Genomic DNA, 17215 nt, shown 5'->3' with positions numbered 1-17215 from the left:
ATTACAGTTATTAATGGACAATTCGCTTTTTGCTAAGCTGGAGAAATGTGAGTTCGCTGTACAGAGAATTAGTTTTTTGAGCTACATTATCTCCAGCAAAGGTTTTGAGATGGATCCGGTTAAGGTTCAGGCTGTGCAGGAATGGCCTAGGCCTATTGGTTTGAAATCGATACAGAGGTTTTTGGGTTTCGCCAATTACTATAGAAAATTCATAAAAAATTTTTCTAGTATTGTCAAACCTCTGACTGATCTCACCAGGAAAGGTGCTGATGCGGTTCAGTGGTCTTCTGAGGCCATTGAAGCTTTTGTGTATCTCAAGGAGAGGTTCACCTCTGCTCCCATCCTTATGCAGCCTGATGTTACTAGGCCGTTTTTGGTTGAGGTTGATGCTTCCTCTGTGGGGGTTGGCGCAGTATTGTCTCAGGATAATGGGGATGGATTACATCCCTGTGCCTTTTTTTCAAAAAAATTTTCGGAGACTGAACTGAATTACGATATTGGTAATCGAGAATTATTGGCTATTAAACTCGCATTTGAACACTGGCGCCACTTCTTGGAAGGTGCGGAATTTCCCGTTCAGGTTCTTACGGATCATAAAAATCTGATATATCTTGATGCTGCCAAGCGCCTGAATGCCCGTCAGGCAAGGTGGGCACTGTTTTTCTCGCGGTTTAATTTCTCCGTTACTTACATCCCTGGTACTAAGAATGTTAAGGCGGATGCCTTGTCTCGCAGTTTTTCTCCCATAGTCGGTGCTGAGAAAGAGGAGAACATTTTACAAGAAGGTGTTGTGATAGCTGCTTTGGACTCCGTTTTGGAAAATGAGATTCTTAAAGCACAGGAGAATGCCCCTTCTAACACTGCTCATGGGAGGTTGTTTGTGCCTAGGACCTTTAGGAGAGATTTGTTTGTTGAGTGTCACGAATCTCGGTTGGCAGGTCATCCCGGAATCTCTGAGACCAAGAGACTGGTGGGTCGCAGTTTTTGGTGGCCTGGATGGCAGAAGGAAGTCATTAAGTGGGTGCGTCAATGTACTATATGTGCTAGATCTAAGTCCTCACATACTCCTGCTGCGGGGTTGCTTTGTCCTTTGGAGGTTCCCAGTGCTCCTTGGACACATTTGGCTATGGATTTTATAACTGACCTTCCCCCTCTGAGGGTTTTACTGTCATCTGGGTGGTCGTGGACCGTTTTAGCAAGATGTGTCACTTGGTTCCTTTCGTCAAACTGCCCTGCGCTAAAACTCTCGCTAAGGCCTTTGTCAAGGAAATTGTCAGACTTCATGGCGTTCCTACTGACATTGTTTCTGATAGGGGTCCTCAGTTCGTGGCTCGTTTTTGGCGTGCCTTTTGTGATAGGTTGGGAGTTCATTTGTCGTTCTCGTCCGGATATCATCCTGAATCTAATGGCCAGACAGAAAGGAAAAACCAGGATGTTGAGCAGTTCTTGCGTTGTTTTGTGGCAGACAATCAAGAGGGGTGGTCTGAGTTTCTGCCACTTGCTGAATTTGCTCTGAACAATCATACATCTTCTTCTGCTGGTTGTTCGCCTTTTTTTTGTTGTTCTGGGAGACATCCGTCGTTTGGGTCGTTCTCCATGTTGGGATCTGCCGTGCCTGAGGAGGAGAATTTTTCCGGTGATTTGGAGAGAGTTTGGACGGATGTGCGTGGTAATCTTCAGGAGGCCAACAGAAAATCTAAAGACTACTTTGATAGGAAACGTCAGGAGGTTTTGTTCGCTGTTGGTGACATGGTTTGGTTGTCCTCTAGGAATCTGCGGTTGAGGATTCCTTCAAAGAAATTGGGTCCCAAGTTTGTAGGGCCCTTTAAGGTGCTTCAGGTTGTCAACCAATCTGCTGTTAGGTTGGAGGTTCCTACCTCCTGGAGAATTAATCCGGTATTTCATGTCTCTCTGTTGAAAAAAGCTGTTGTATCGGATTGTGACGCCTCTGCCTCTGTTCCTCCGGTGGTGGAGGACGGGGAATATGAAATTTCTCGCATCCTTAACTCTAGACGGTATAGAGGTAGTTTGCAGTATCTTGTGGCCTGGAAAGGTTTCGGTCGCGAGGATAACTCTTGGGTGAGGTCGGATGATGTTTCCGCGTCCAGACTTATCAGAGCGTTTCACAGGAGATTTCCTGATAAGCCTGGTCCTAGGGGATCCGGAGGATCCTCTTAGAAGGGGGGGTACTGTTAGAACCTTGCTCTTAGTTTTTTTTTCCTTTGCTGGTCACATGACCTTGTTGGCCTATTTAATCCTGCTCCGCCCTTCTGGCTTTGCTGGACTTCATTGTATAACTACTTTCTAGCTAGCCTGTGCTCTGTATCTAACTCTGTTAGTTTGCTTGGTCTACAGACCTCTATGTTCTATATATTTTGTTTGTTCGTCTGTCTGCTACTATTTCTGTTAGGAGGTGTCCATTTTCCTCCCAGTCCTTAGTACTTGTAGGGATTCCTCCCCCTCATCTATAGGTCTCCGTACAGACTAGCTTAGGACTTTAGCAGGTCTGATCGCAGGATCAGGTCCCCTGTTACATCGTAGGGATTCAGCTGAGTTCTATCGTAGGGACAGATCTCCTCTCTTTCCTTAGCTCTGGTAGCAGAACATAACACCCGGACGCTGATCCTGAGGACCTCCTACTTGGTGCCCTCCCGGAACCTCCACTCCCGGGCGCTGGAGCCAAGAACCTACTGCTCGGTTCCCTTCCGGAGCCTCCACCTCCAGCACCCGAGTGGGTGTATGGCACGCCAGCCTACGATTGGTCAGCCCGGTTCGAGGACCAGCAGCCATGCCGCTACTCCCGACACCAGCGCCCCCGGTTGCCTGCCCAGCAGAGAAGAATTTAGTTGGGACAACCGGGGGGGGGGGGGGACCTGATGGGGTTCCCACCGGAGACCCAAGCTGAAGCCGTGCGGAGAAAGGAGTTCTGCAGGCGGGAGGTCCAGCAGCAGGAGAAGGAGCGTCGCTCTCGGGGGGCGCGTTGTGAGCATCTGTAGGCCCGGAACAAGGCCACAAAGGCTCAAGCCCAGCAGGTGGAGTCTGCCCACCCCAGCCACCGTGAGGAAGGACTCGTGGTGAAGTTCGACCTGAAGGCTGGGTGGGGCTTCATACGAGATCCCGACTTCGAAAGGGACATTTTCATGAACCGGCGGGATGTTGAGCCCGAGCTGGAACAGGGCCATCCCGACCGGAATCTATACCCTGGTGACCGTGTCACTTATACTCGGCACCATGTGGATCGCGGGTGGTACGCCCTACAAGTGCACCGCGTGATCGAGGACACCCCCCCGCAGGACATAGCTGAAGACCCGGCTGGGTCAAGCAAGAACCAGAAGTACCCCAGGCGGGGACCCCACTACTAGTATAGTAGGTGGGACTAACTGTAAATAGTCGCCCGTAAGGGTATAGGAGTTAAATTGTGTTGCTTCTTATTGTGTGCATAATTACCCGTAAGGGTATACAGACTCCAGGCTGGGAACTGTGAACAACCAAATACTTATTTTGTACATAGTTCTGCACTTCTTAAGGTTCACCCTATTGATTTTATATTAGCAGCCCATGACCTCAGAAGAAAAACCCGTTTGGCATGGCGGAAGACGTGGTCCAGCATCAGGATCACCTATGCCCTGCAGCCACGACCAGGGCCTACGTTGAGGGTTTGCGGACGGGTCCCTCATGCTGCTACTGTTACACCCTGTTACAGAAATTTTATTGAAAAATATCTATAATGTTATGATGACCTGTAACGTTTAAAGTGATGTGCCTCCCATAAAGGTAAGATAGTTTTATAATCTTATATGCGAATGCATTTAAAAATTTGTATGTCTGTAATATACTGTGTTTTACTCTGTTCCAGCCCTCAGACGTGCTGTGTTTTACCAGGGGGGAGTGTGGCGCCCCTGAGGGTTCAGTCGCCACAGAGGTAATGCACCTCACCCAGAGGTGTGGTGTCTCCCTTCTCTCAGGTAAGGAGGGAGTGCTGCACGGAACACCAACACCCACATTCAACACTACACTGCTCCTGGCCGGCTGGAAGGGCAAGATGCAATGTGTTTTTCTGCTGAACCCTGTCCCTGGCTAGAGTGGGGGGAACCCAAAGGTAGGGGGAACCAGTAGTGGGTGTGGGTGGAGGAAGCAGTTAGGGGGAGCACTTTGAAAGTGGGTATAAAAAGGGAAGCCATCTTACGGTGGCAGAGCAGTTCAGAAGAACAGTTCAGGAAGACAACAGGGAGCAGAGTCTCATTAGGAGCTCTGCTCCACAAGTAGGGCCTAGTCCTAGAGGCCCAGGAGGGGAGCAGAGGAGTAGGCTCCGATCTAAAGAAGGGATCCCAGGGGGGTACAGTGAGTGCGAGACGGCACCCGTATGCCCCGAATCAGTCAGAAGACATAGGGATCGTAGGCCGCAAGAAGGGGACCGGCCCCTGGGATAGTCATGTAACTTCAAGTCTCGGCTGGAAAAACCGGAGGTTTCTGGCTTTCAGAGTCCAGTTGCCGAAGCCCTACCCAAATTTCCGTGAGGGTCAAGCAGGTCTGGGAACTACAGCAAGACAGGACGGACCTCAGAGCACCCGAGCGGGATTGAGAGTGGGGAAGCGCAGGGCAGGAGGGAGAAAGACCCAGCGTGAAGACGGTCTAGCTAGGAACACAAGAAAGTGAGGTTCCGTCAGGTGCTCCTAATCTGCCTGAGGAAAAGCTGAACCCCTGCCTGGTGAACGCAGCGTGACGTGGGAGGCTAGCACCCGTACAGTGCGGAACCAGTGGAACGGTCATAAGAATTGTGAGTAAAGACTCGGATGACTGCACCGTACTGCCTCCGTCCATTCTTTCATCTGCACCCTCTTGCCTCCCGGCACTACAATGCCCAGCACAACCCACCCTATTCACAATGCCCTGAGGCCCGCTCCACCTGTGGGGAGCCGTTCCATCATAAGCTGCCCTAACATCTGCCTCAGATGACTGCTCCGCAGCGGTGGCTCCCTTTAGCCGCATTCCACAGGTGGCGTCACGAACACTTTACAAATCCCCCCTTTTTGGTGACCGCCCTGGGCCACGGACCGGGCCAGCCACTGTGATATTCCCCACCGGCATCCATAGGCCCGGCTGCTGAGTACCCCACGGCCCTGAGGGGCGCGCCATTACCTTTAGTAGCCATTCAAACCCATTTGTGTTAAATTCTCTGCATGTTATCAGGCCAAAATCACCAGGGTATGTGAACTTTTGATCAGGGTCTTTTGGATGTTTTTGGCTGTCATTAAGATTTAAAAACAGAAAACGTAGTAGTTTGACAATAAATGGCTTCACACAACCAATAACCATGAGTGGAGAAAAAGTTTTTTGTTATCATTCATATTCTCTGAAACAAGGCCAAGAAAGGAAAAATTCTGCGGGGGTATGTAAACTTTTCTGCTCAACTGTAATATATACAGTTATGTCCATATATATTTGGACAGAGAGAACATTTTTCTAATTTTGGTTCTAGACATTACCACAATGAATTTTAAAGAAAACAATTCAGATGCAGTTGAAGGTCAGACTTTCAGCTTTCATTTGAGGGTATCCACATTATAATTGGATGAGGGATTTAGGAGTTTCAGCTCCTTAACATGTGCCACCCTGTTTTTAAAGGGACCAAAAGTAATTGGACAATTGACTCCAAGGCTATTTCATGGACAGGTGTGGGCAATCCCTTTCGTATGTCATTCTCAATTAAACAGATAAAAGGCCTGGAGTTGATTTGAGGTGTGGTGCTTGCAATTGGAAGGTTTTGCTGTGAAGTAAACATGCGGTCAAAGGAGCTCCCCATGAAGGTGAAACAAGCCATCCTTAAGCTGCAAAAACAAAAAAAAAACATCCGAGAAATTGCTACAATATTAGGAGTGGCAAAATCTACTCTTTGGTACATCCTGAGAAAGAAAGAAAGCACTGGTGAACTCATCAATGTAAAAAGACCTGGGCGCCCACGGAAGACAACAGTGGTGGATGATCGCAGAATAATCTCCATGGTGAAGAGAAACCCCTTCACAACAGCCAACCAAGTGAACAACATCCTTCAGAAGGTAGGCGTATCAATATCCAAATCTACCATAAAGAGAAAACTGCATGAAAGTAAAGACAGAGGGTTCACTGCACGGTGCAAGCCACTCATAAGTATCAAGAATAAAAAGGCTAGACTGAACTTTGCAAAAAAACATCTAAAAAAAGCCAGCACAGTTCTGGAAGAACATTCTTTGGACAGATGAAACCAAGCTCAACCTCTACCAGAATGATGGAATGAGAAAAGTATGGCGAAGGCGTGGTACAGCTCATGATCCAAAGCATACCACATCATCTGCAAAACACGGCGGAGGCAGTGTGATGTCTTGGGCATGCATGGCTGTCAGTGGCACTGGACCACTAGTGTTTATTGATGATCTGACACAGGACAGAAGAAGCCGAATGAATTCTGATGTATTCAGAGCCATACTGTGTGCTCAGATCCAGCCAAATGCAGCCAAACTGATTGGTCGTCGTTTCATACTACAGATGGACAATGACCCAAAATATAAAGCCAAAGCAACCTAGGAGTTTATTAAAGCAAAGAAGTGGAATATTCTTGAATGGCCAAGTCAGTCACCTGATCTCAATCCAATTGAGCATGCATTTCACTTGTTAAAGACTAAACTTCAGACAGAAAGGCCCACAAACAAGCAGCAACTGAAAACCACCGCAGTGAAGGTCTGGCAGAGCATCAAAAAGGAGGAAACACAGCGTCTGGTGATGTCCATGAGTTCAAGACTTCCGGCAGTCATTGCCAACAAAGGGTTTTCAACCAAGTACTAGAAATGAACATTTTATTTACAATTATTTAATCTGTCCATTTACTTTTGGTCCCTTTAAAAACAGGGTGGCACATGGTAAGGAGCTGAAACTTCTAAACATTTCATCCAATTTTAATGTGGATACCCTCAAATGAAAGCTGAAAGTCTGAACTTCAACTGCATCTGAATTGTTTTGATTAAAATTCATTGTGGTAATGTCTAGAACCAAAATTAGAAAAATGTTGTCTCTGTCCAAAAATATATGGACCTAACTGCTACACAGGTACCACAGGACCAAAAGGGTGCATGGATGGACTTCTCCACAAAAGACCCTCACTACAAACAGACACCTCCACCCTTCCACCTCAGACCACCAGAGGGAGCCCTGTTAGGGATATATATATGGAGGGTGGAGTTAGGCAGTGAGTAGTTAGTCAGAGAGCAGTCTGAGAGCAGCACGTGAGCTGCTGGTGTACTGAGGGCCCCGAATGTGGCCGAGGCAACAGGAGAGGAGAAAGGAGTTAAGGGGGCAGAGGCACATCACAGGCTCACCCCAGAATACAAACCGGACACCGGGTCCGCGCCTACAGGGTCCTCTACACCCAGCAGGGATTACCGGCATACCAGGAGGATTACAGATCCCTGGTCGACCAGAAGCTAAACCCTTAAAAGGACTAGGAACCACGAAGGCCCCAGCGTCCAGGGATAGTGGTTGCCAGAGAAAGGTCCTACTACCAAGCTACAGGTGAGAGAACAGCACAACACAGAAGCTAAGCCCAGTTGCAGGCTGGCCAGGAGCTTAGAGAGAGGGAGAAATGGACCAGGAGGCCTTATACCCGCTCACTGGGGAGAGTCCTGAAGTGTACCCTTCCTACCGAGTACCCTGGACCGTACATGACATCTGCACCAGTAAAGGTACTGAAGTGAATCTCCTGTCTCTGTCAGTTACTCCTGCTGCGCCATCTCTTCTGCACTACAACGCCCAGCATCACCATCTGCACCTACACTGCCCTGGTGGTGTGCTCTGCCTGTGGAGAGCTGCACCAACCCAGCTGCCCTAACACCTGCCCTGGAGATCTGCAGCAGTGATGGTACCCATTACCAGAAACCACAGGTGGCATCACGAGACAAAAACTGTTACCGACTAAAAGAACCCCTTTTTCAAGAGAGAACCCAGGGTACGTGCCCAGGAGCCGACTACCGTGACATCCTAAACAAGGTAAAAGGCCCGGGTACTGAGTCCCCCCTATATTCCCCTGGGCGAGACATATATATATTGTAAGGCGGCGGTTCTCACACCGTGCAGTAACTGAGGCAGTGACCCAAGCAAGTCCAACATAAACAGCTTTTATTCAGCAACTTACGGGTAAAGAGAAAGTCCTTCGCTTCGCAGCCAGGTTAGCATAAGTCCATAACAACGGTTGCCGTAAGCAACGGCCACGCCGGGCCGCTCAGAGCATGACAGGTGCATAGCCTTCCCAGGCGTGGGTTCAGCTACACACAGGCCCGCCGAGCTTTCCTGCTATACTCCTACAGGTCCCAACACTGAACAACACCAATCCCTAATGCAGGGTTTTTAAAGGACCTGAGGCCAGAGCCACTGGAAAACTTGGGTTGGAGGGAGGAGGCCGCTCCACTGCCTTCATGTAGCCTCCCCCAAGAAATGAAGGCCCTGCCGGGTTTTACTAATCTGCCTTAGCCAGATAGCCTGACCAGGTCAATGCTCACCTTCATTCCTGCATTGCAGCTGCAAGTGTGTCTGTGACTGCACTGCACTCCAATAGATTTAATAGGTCCCTGTACACATTCTGGGGATATATAATGTCCCTCGTATACGATCCCAGTCACTGCCTCATATATCCCCCCTCTGTTCAAACTTGTGGGGTTGAACATTTGTCACCATACAGGGTGCCCGCGACAGGGCATCCGCGTTTGCCTGCGTCTTCTACAGAGAGACTGAAATTTTGCAGTGACAGAAACCGCCTGGTGACTCGCACATTCCTCGATGACTCCTAACTGGAGCATTTGTTTTACCTCAGCCGTGCCAGCTTGCCTCCGGGCTTTGGATACCCGGTATCGTCTCATTCGTACCCTTTCCCCAGGTTCGGTGACAATGTCATGTTTGGAGAACCGCAGTCCTACCCGGTAGCTCTGAGAACACGTCGGTATTCTGCTGTACCAGCGAGCAAGCATCCTGTCGCTGCTGTTTAGTGAGAGCATCACTTATCCTGACCTCTCCCTTGGATGCACCCGTGGCAGAGGGTACATGTACTACCACCCGATCGCCCTCGTTAAAAGACCTGACCGTGGCTCTTTTATTATATGTGCTCCTCCGTGCTGCCTGGGCATCTAACAGATGTTCTTTCACGATGGGCATGACCGCCGCGATCTGGTCCTGCATACTAGCCACGTGTTTAATTAAACTCCTATGTGGAGTCGGCTCTTGTGCCCTCGTCTCTTTGGCTACGTTCAACAGACCCCTAGGGTGTCTGCCGTACAATAACTCAAAGGGAGAGAACCCTGTGGAAGCCTGGGGTACCTCACAGATGGTGAACATCAAATAGGGTAGTAACATGTCCCAATCCCTTCCGTCCTTAGAAATCACCTTTGTAACATGGACTTGAGGGTTTTATTGAACCGTTCTACTAGCCCGTCGGTTTGAGGGTGGTACGCCGAGATGTGCAATTGTTTTACTTTTAGTAGTTTGCACAGTTCCCTCGTCACCTTGGACATAAAAGGGGTCCCTTGATCAGTCAGGATCTCCTTAGGTATCCCAAGGAGACAGAACATGGCAAACAGCTCCCGTGCAATCAGTTTCACCGAGCTGTGACGTAGCGGTATAGCCTCCAGTTACCGGGTGACACAGTCGACGACTACAAGTATATGTTGGTGGCCACGAGCGGATTTTACAGTGGGCCCTACCAAGTCTATTGCAATCCGTTCAAAAGGTACCTCTTTCAGTGGCGGAGATACCAATGGACTACGGAAGCTTGCGGTGGGTGTGGTCAGCTGACACTCGGAGCAGGATTCGCAGTACTTTTGAATCTCCATGTAAATCCCCGGCCAAAAGAAGATACGCTCTTACGTCATTTTAAGCCCTAAGTGTCCGCCCAGCAGGTGTGTGGTGCCATCTCCAGAACCGCCCGACAGTACGACTGAGGTACCACTAACTGTTCCACTACTTTGTCTCTGATTTTATCTACCCTATAAAGCAACTCACCGTTGACCACCACACGTGCAATCACAGTATCTACCCCGGGCTGTTGAGCTACACCATTTACCTCTAACACCCTTTTCCGCGCCCGAGTCAGGGTGGGATCCTGTAGCTGAGCTGTCCCAAATGTGCCCCCGGACACCTCCAGTTCGGGGATCAATGGGGACTCCTCGAACTCTCCTGCCAGCACCTCTAGGGGAAACCTATTGGGGTTACACTCTGTCCCTAGGTTGGACACCCATACGGCAGGTACCCCTGACACGGGTTCTTCGGGTACAGCGCCCGTAACAAATTTTACCGGGGAAGAGTGATTTTTGTTTTCTCACAGAGTATAGAACAGGGGCAAGACTCTTCCCAACACAGTCCCATAGGGAAGAGTTTTTACCACCCCCATCACATGTTTCGAGACCTACCACCTCTACACGCCTTCTGGTCACCGACAGGATCCCCTTTGTACATACATATCACCCCTTTTCCTACATCATACATCGTTGCATCCGCAAACACTGGAGCATTTTGAGCACTGCATACCCTCACATTAAGGAATTTTCACAACCTTTCCTCCCATGCTTTAAAAGAGCTCCTAACCTTAGGGATAGTTTGGTACATGCCGATTTTGGTTCCATAACCACTCGGAGACAGAAGGTTTTGCAGACACAAAAAACTGGGACTTTCCCATGTCTACAATGTAGGCAATGCAATAATGTACAAAGGGGCAATCAGATACTTCACCCGTACATGGGAAAGAAATATCTGATCAAGAACTTTTCCACGTGTGATACCTCTTACGTGGTTTATCTTATAAAATGTCCGTGTGGTCTTCTATATGTGGGGGAGACCACACAATCCGTGAAGGAAAGGATTTCAAAACATAAATCCACAATTAGATGCAAAAACACCCTGTTACCAGTTCCTCACCACTTTGTCTCATTGGGACATAATATATCACAGTTAAAATTCCAAGTGATTGAACATGTGCCCCCATTGGGATGGGGAGGGGATCGGATCCGGTTCTTCAAATACCGGGAAGCCTTTTGGATTCATGAATAACAGTCTTTGGCACCAAAAGGGAATATGATCTGCTGTCGTTTATTTAAATTTAATATGTTCCCTTTAATGCTGTATCATATTATGCTTTTACATACCGTATCAGCCAAAATTGTATTGATCCAAGGGATAATGATATGTTTTTTTCTTTTGTAGACCCAGCGCTAATATCCCACTGTTTTCCCCTGTGGATCATCATATTCTATCCCTGTTGGTCCTATCCTGGATCGTCCCATTTACCCTCCTCCACTTCGTTCCGCCTCTTATCTTCATTTCCTATGTGTGGAACGCACTCTTCCGCTCTCCTGGAACGCACCATGAGGTCACATGACCTGTTTCTAATCTACCTGGCAACTGAATATGTCACTTCCATCGCGCTCGGATTTTCTGATTGGCCGCGGCTCCTTCACATTCACTCAGTGTATGTATAAAACACCTCCGGGTGCCTCTCCCACCAGGCACAGCACACTGACAAGCGGTGGATACCGCGTTGGTACGTCGTAGTATAGGAAGCCTGCTATCTGTCATATGCTATGTTTTGACTTCTGTTTTACTGGGGCTGTCTCTTGGCACGGTGTTTACTTATGTTACTGATCTTTCTTCACAGCCTGACATTTCTCAGATAAGATATCGCTATATCTCCACTACATAGCCTTGCAGGTATGGTCCTCCTTCTCTCTGATCTTTTTCCTTTCCTTTACCCTCCTTCAATAATATGCATTATATCAGAATGTATCTTGTGGTTCTTATTTATTAAGCTCAGGTTTGAGCGCCATATATATATTTTTTTGTCTGATAGGGATTGAATTTCATCCTTTTCTCCCCCTTCATTTTTTTGCTTCTCTTCCCTCTTATTTTGTATATTATTTTGGCATTGTTTTACAAATGTTATATTGATGTATTGTTTCTTTGGTTTCATTTCTATAGAGTGTACTGATGAAGGTTTTTTAACCGAAACGTCTGCTTTATAACACTCTCTGTTTGCTGGCTCATTAAAATTGTTTGAAACTTCATCTCGAGTGCCGGGCTTTTGCTATATATCTCACATATGTATTAACCCCCAGTCGGGCAAGGATCTCACCTCTGAGCCTCTGGTAGTCCTGGGCGTCCTCCCAAGTGAGGTCGAAGTAGGCCTTCTGGGCACCACTTCCACCCACTGGCCGGCTGGTAGGTTTTCCCGCTCTGCTGTGCATGCGTAGATGGTCAGGAAGGCTTCCACATCGTCCTCGGGTCCCATCTTCGTCATCGCTGAGCGAACCTTGTCCCGGGCCTCTCAACGTTCCAGAATTGGCGTCGTAGCCATTTCCCAGTTGATTTGTTTTTTGCTGCTGCTGGTACAGTAGCTGTTGCTGCTGATTATGCTGCTGTTCCTGATCCTGCTGTTGCCGCTGAGACTGCAGCTGCTGCTGGTTGTGCAGATGTTCCCGCCCCTGCTGTTGTCGTATGAGATTCCGGTGCTGCTCCTGCAGTTGCCGCTGAGACTGCGGCTGCTGTTGCTGGGTGAGTACCAACTGCTTTAACAGATCCTCCATTTTGTCCACGGGGGGGGGCTGAAAGGTGGCAGGCCGGATTGTGGTCATGCAGCAGCCAGTGGGGTATGCCTCAGTCACAATGCCTGCATTCTCCACCAAGCTGTAAGGCGGCATTCACTCTGTGCATTAACTGAGGCAGTGACCCAAGCAAGTCCAACATAAACAGCTTTTATTCAGCAACTTACAGGTAAACAGAAAGTCCTCTGGTTCGCAGCCAGGTTAACGTAAGTCCATAACAATGGTTGCGGGGGCAACGACCGCGCCGGGCCGCACAGAGCCTGACAGGTGTAGAGCCTTCCCAGGTGTGGCTTTGTGGCACCCTGCTGTTCACAGGTACCACAGGACCCAAAAGGGTGCATGGATGGGCTTCTCCACAAGAGGCCCTCATTACAAACAAACACCTCCACCCTTCCACCTCATACCACCAGAGGGAGCCCATTAGGGATATATATATGGAGGGTGGAGCCAGCAGTCTGAGTGAGTTTAGTCAGAGAGTGTGCTGCCACTGAGAGCAGTGAAGACGCAGCACGTCTTCTGCTGTATTGAGGGCCCTGAGTGTGGCCGGAGGCAAGGAAGAGAGGTGAGAAGAGTTGAGGGGGCAGAGGAGCATCATAGGCTCACCCCAAGACATGAACCGGACACCGGGTCTGCGCCTACAGGGTCCTTTATACCCAGTAGGTATCACCAGCATACCAGGAGGACTACAAGTCCCTGGTCGACGTGAGGCTGAACCCTTGACAGGACTGGGAACCACGAAGGCCCCGGCATCCAGGGATAGTGGTTGCCAGAAAAAGGTCCTACTACCAAGCGACAGGTGAAGGAACAGCACGACACAGAAGCTAGGCCCAGTTGCAGGCTGGCCAGGAGCTTAGAGAGAGGGAGAAACGGACCAGGAAGCCTTATACCCGCTCACTGGGGAGAGTCCTGAAGTGCACCCTTCCTACCGAGTACCCTGGACCGTACCTGACATCCGCACCAGTAAAGGAACTGAAGTTAATCTCCTGTCTTTGTCAGTTACTCCTGCTGCACCATCTCTCCTGCACTGCAATCCCCAGCATCACTACCATTTGCACCTACACTGCCCCGGGGGCCCGCTCCACCTGTGGGGAGAAGAAACTTCCCAGCTGCCATCCTATCACCCCCTGGAGGTCTGCAGCAGCACCGGTAACCATTACCGAAAACCACAGGTGGCGTCACGAGACAAACTGTATACTAAAACCCCTCTTTAAAGAGAGACCCAGAGTACGGGCCCGGGAGCCGACTGCCGTGACTTCCTAAACAATGTAAAAGGCCCAGGAACCGAGTCCCCTGTATTCCCCCTGGGTGACACAGATTCAGCTACACACAGGCCCACCGAGCTTTCCTGCTATTTTACTAGCAGGTCCCAAAACTGAACAACACCAATCCTTAATGCTGGGCTTTTAAAGGACCTGAGGCAAGAGCCACTGGAAAACCCGGGATGGAGGGAGGAGGCCACCCCACTGCCTTCATGTAGCCTCCTCCAAGAAATGAAGGCCCTGCCGGGTTTTACTTATTCTGCCTTAGCCCGATAGCCTTACCAGGTCAATGCTCACCTTCATTCCTGCATTGCAGCCGCAGGTGTGTCTGTGACTGCATTGCACTCCAATGGATTTAATAGGTCTATGTACACATTCTGGGGATATATAGCATCCCTCATATATGATCCCTGTCACTGCCTCACAATATACCGTATTTTTCAGACCATATGATGGCCGGGGCCTCTGCCGGGCTGTGAGAGGTGTCCGGCGGTGCGGCAGAGCAGCTTGTGCGGCTTCCGGTGGCCGCGGCCATCTTCCTGAGGTCGTGATCCACGGGAAAATGGCCGCCTGAGCAGACACATCCGCCGACCGGGAGCTCCGGCGGCCATTTTCCTGTAGATCACGGCCTCAGGAAGATGGCCGCGGTCACCGGAAGCCGCACACACTGCTCTGCCACATCGCCAGACGCCGCTCACAGCCCAGCACAGGCCCCGGCTCTGGCTCCTCTGCTTTACTGCCGGACGCCGCTCGCAGGTCCAGGCCCCAGGCTGGTGCGCAGGTCCCAGGCAGGTGCGCAGGTCCCAGCATTTCCCCAAGCCCCAGGCAGGTGCACAGGCCCCAGGCCCCAGCAAGTCCCCAGGCCCCAGGCCCCTGCAAGTTCCCAGGCCCCAGGCAGGCCCCAGGCCCCAGCAAGTCCCCAGACCCCAGCAAGTCCCCAGGCCCCAGCAAGTCCACATGCCCCAGCAGGTCCACAGGCCCCAGCCGATCTACAGGCCCCAGCCAGACACCGGTATCTCACCTCTTCTGCTGCCACCAGGTTCCTGAGGCAGGGAACGGGGGGACCTGCGATCCTGGTTGCTCCACCATCACCGCAATTCACAGCTGCTGGAGCACCGGCTTCATGTATCCAGGGTCCGCAGCATTCCTCCACTTCCGCCGGGCCGGTTTCCTGAAGGACCCTGCCTCCTCCTCCACCACCCCCCAGGTAAGATACCTAATCAGACTATAAGACGGACCCCATCTTATAAAAAATTTTTTTTTTTCCTATTTTCGTCTTATGGTCCGAAAAATACGGTAGGTATATATATATATATATATATATATATATATATATATTTTACCCCTTCCATACCATCTGCAATGTTATTGAATTTGAGGTAAGTGAATCGTAAAAAAAATTCTGATTATATCAAATTCACACTTTTTATAACAATCTCAAAGTAAATTTACTTTGAATAAATAACCTCGTCTCCAATTCAGATGGCTGCTTTGAAGCTTGGACAGGTATCCACAAGTGACCATTACATTTTGATACTTAAATAAGCCCGCAGACACATACACAGATATTACAAGAAAACATTATTACTGCAGGCAACTGAAATCCTTGGTTGAAAAAAAAAAAAAAGAATACCGGAGGCTTAATTTAATTTTACTGCAGCTGATGGGCAGGAAAATGAATTGACTTAGCAGGGTTGCGTGAGCTTCAGACCTGTGCGTCTTGCTTTGGAATTTTAACAGTCGAGGGGGGAAGATACATTTCGTGTGCGATGTCACGAAGGGGATTTGTAGTGCAGAATTGGCACGCTGAAATTTAAAAGTCTAATTTGCTTTTGCGCTAACCTTGATTTTTCTTCCTTCTTGTAATATGTGTCAGGTGTTATTTATAGATGTACTTTTAAGGAGCAGGCAATTCTGAAGCGACAGGAAAATGGGCTAGTATTGTATTATCAGAATTACAGTGGTCTTTATTAGTCATAGTGAGAACGTGCCGAAATAGGGAAAAGAAATATATTCATTCATATATTGAAGGGATACAGAGAACACAAGAAAGTTACTTTGATCAGTCAACTGATAGCCAGTAAAGGCCACATACAGTGCGTTGTGAAAGTATTTGGCCCCCTTGAACTTTTCTACCTTTTGCCACATTTCTCTCTTCAAACATAAAGATATAAAATTCTAATGTTTTGGGGAAGAATCAATAACAAGTGGGACACAATCGTGAAGTGGAACGAAATTTATTGGATATTTTAAACTTTTTTACCAAATTAAAAATTGAAGAGTGGGGGTGCAATATTATTCGGCCCCTTTACTTTCAGTGCAGCAAACTCACTCCAGAAGATCAGTTAGGATCTCTGAATGATCCAATGTTGTCCTAAATGACTGGTAATGATAAATAGAATCCACCTGTGTGTAATCAAGTCTCCGTATAAATGCACCTGCTCTGTGATAGTCTCAGGGTTCTGTTTCAAGTGCAGAGAGCATCATGAAGACCAAGTAACACACCAGGCAGGTTCGAGATAATGTTGTGGTGAAGTTTAAAGCCGGATTTGGATACAAAAAGATTTCCCAAGTTTTAAACATCTCAAGGAGCACTGTGCAAGCAATCATATTGAAATGGAAGGAGTATCAGAACACTGCAAATCTACCAAGAACCGGCCATCCCTCTAAACTTTCATCTCAAACAAGGAGAAGACTGATCAGAGATGCAGCCAAAAGGCCCATGATCACTCTGGATGAATTGCAGAGATCTACAGCTGAAGTGGGAGAGTCTGTAAAAAAAATCCATAAAAAGTCTCGTTTGAAGTTTGCCACAATCCACCTGGGAGACACACCAAACATGTGGAATAAGGTGCTCTGGTGAGATGAAACCAAATTCGAACTTTTTGGCCAGAATGCAAAACGATATGTTTGGCGTAAAAGCAACACTGCTCATCACCCTCAAAACACCATCCCCACTGTCAAACATGGTGGTCACAGCATCATGGTTTGGGCCTGCTTTTCTTCAGCAGGGACAGGGAAGATGGTTAAAATTGATGGGAAGATGGACGGAGCCAAATACAGACCATTCTGGAAGAAAACCTGTTGGAGTCTGCAAAAGACCTGAGACTGGGACGGAGATTTATCTTCCAACAAGACAATGATCCCAAACATAAAGCAAAATCTACAATGGAATGGTTCAAAAATAAACGTATCCAGGTGTTAGAATGGCCAAGTCAAAGTCCAGACCTGAATCCAATTGAGAATCTGCGGAAAGAGCTGAAAACTGCGGTTCACAAACGCTCTTCATCCAACCTCAATGAGCTCGAGCTGTTTGCAAGGAAGAATGGGCAAGAATTTCAGCCTCTC

This window comes from Phyllobates terribilis, unplaced genomic scaffold (genome assembly GCF_046119375.1).
Source record: "Phyllobates terribilis strain yellow unplaced genomic scaffold, ASM4611937v1 Scaffold_11__3_contigs__length_659146591, whole genome shotgun sequence".
Taxonomy (NCBI): Eukaryota; Metazoa; Chordata; class Amphibia; order Anura; family Dendrobatidae; genus Phyllobates; species Phyllobates terribilis.
This window is presented reverse-complemented; position numbering follows the sequence as displayed.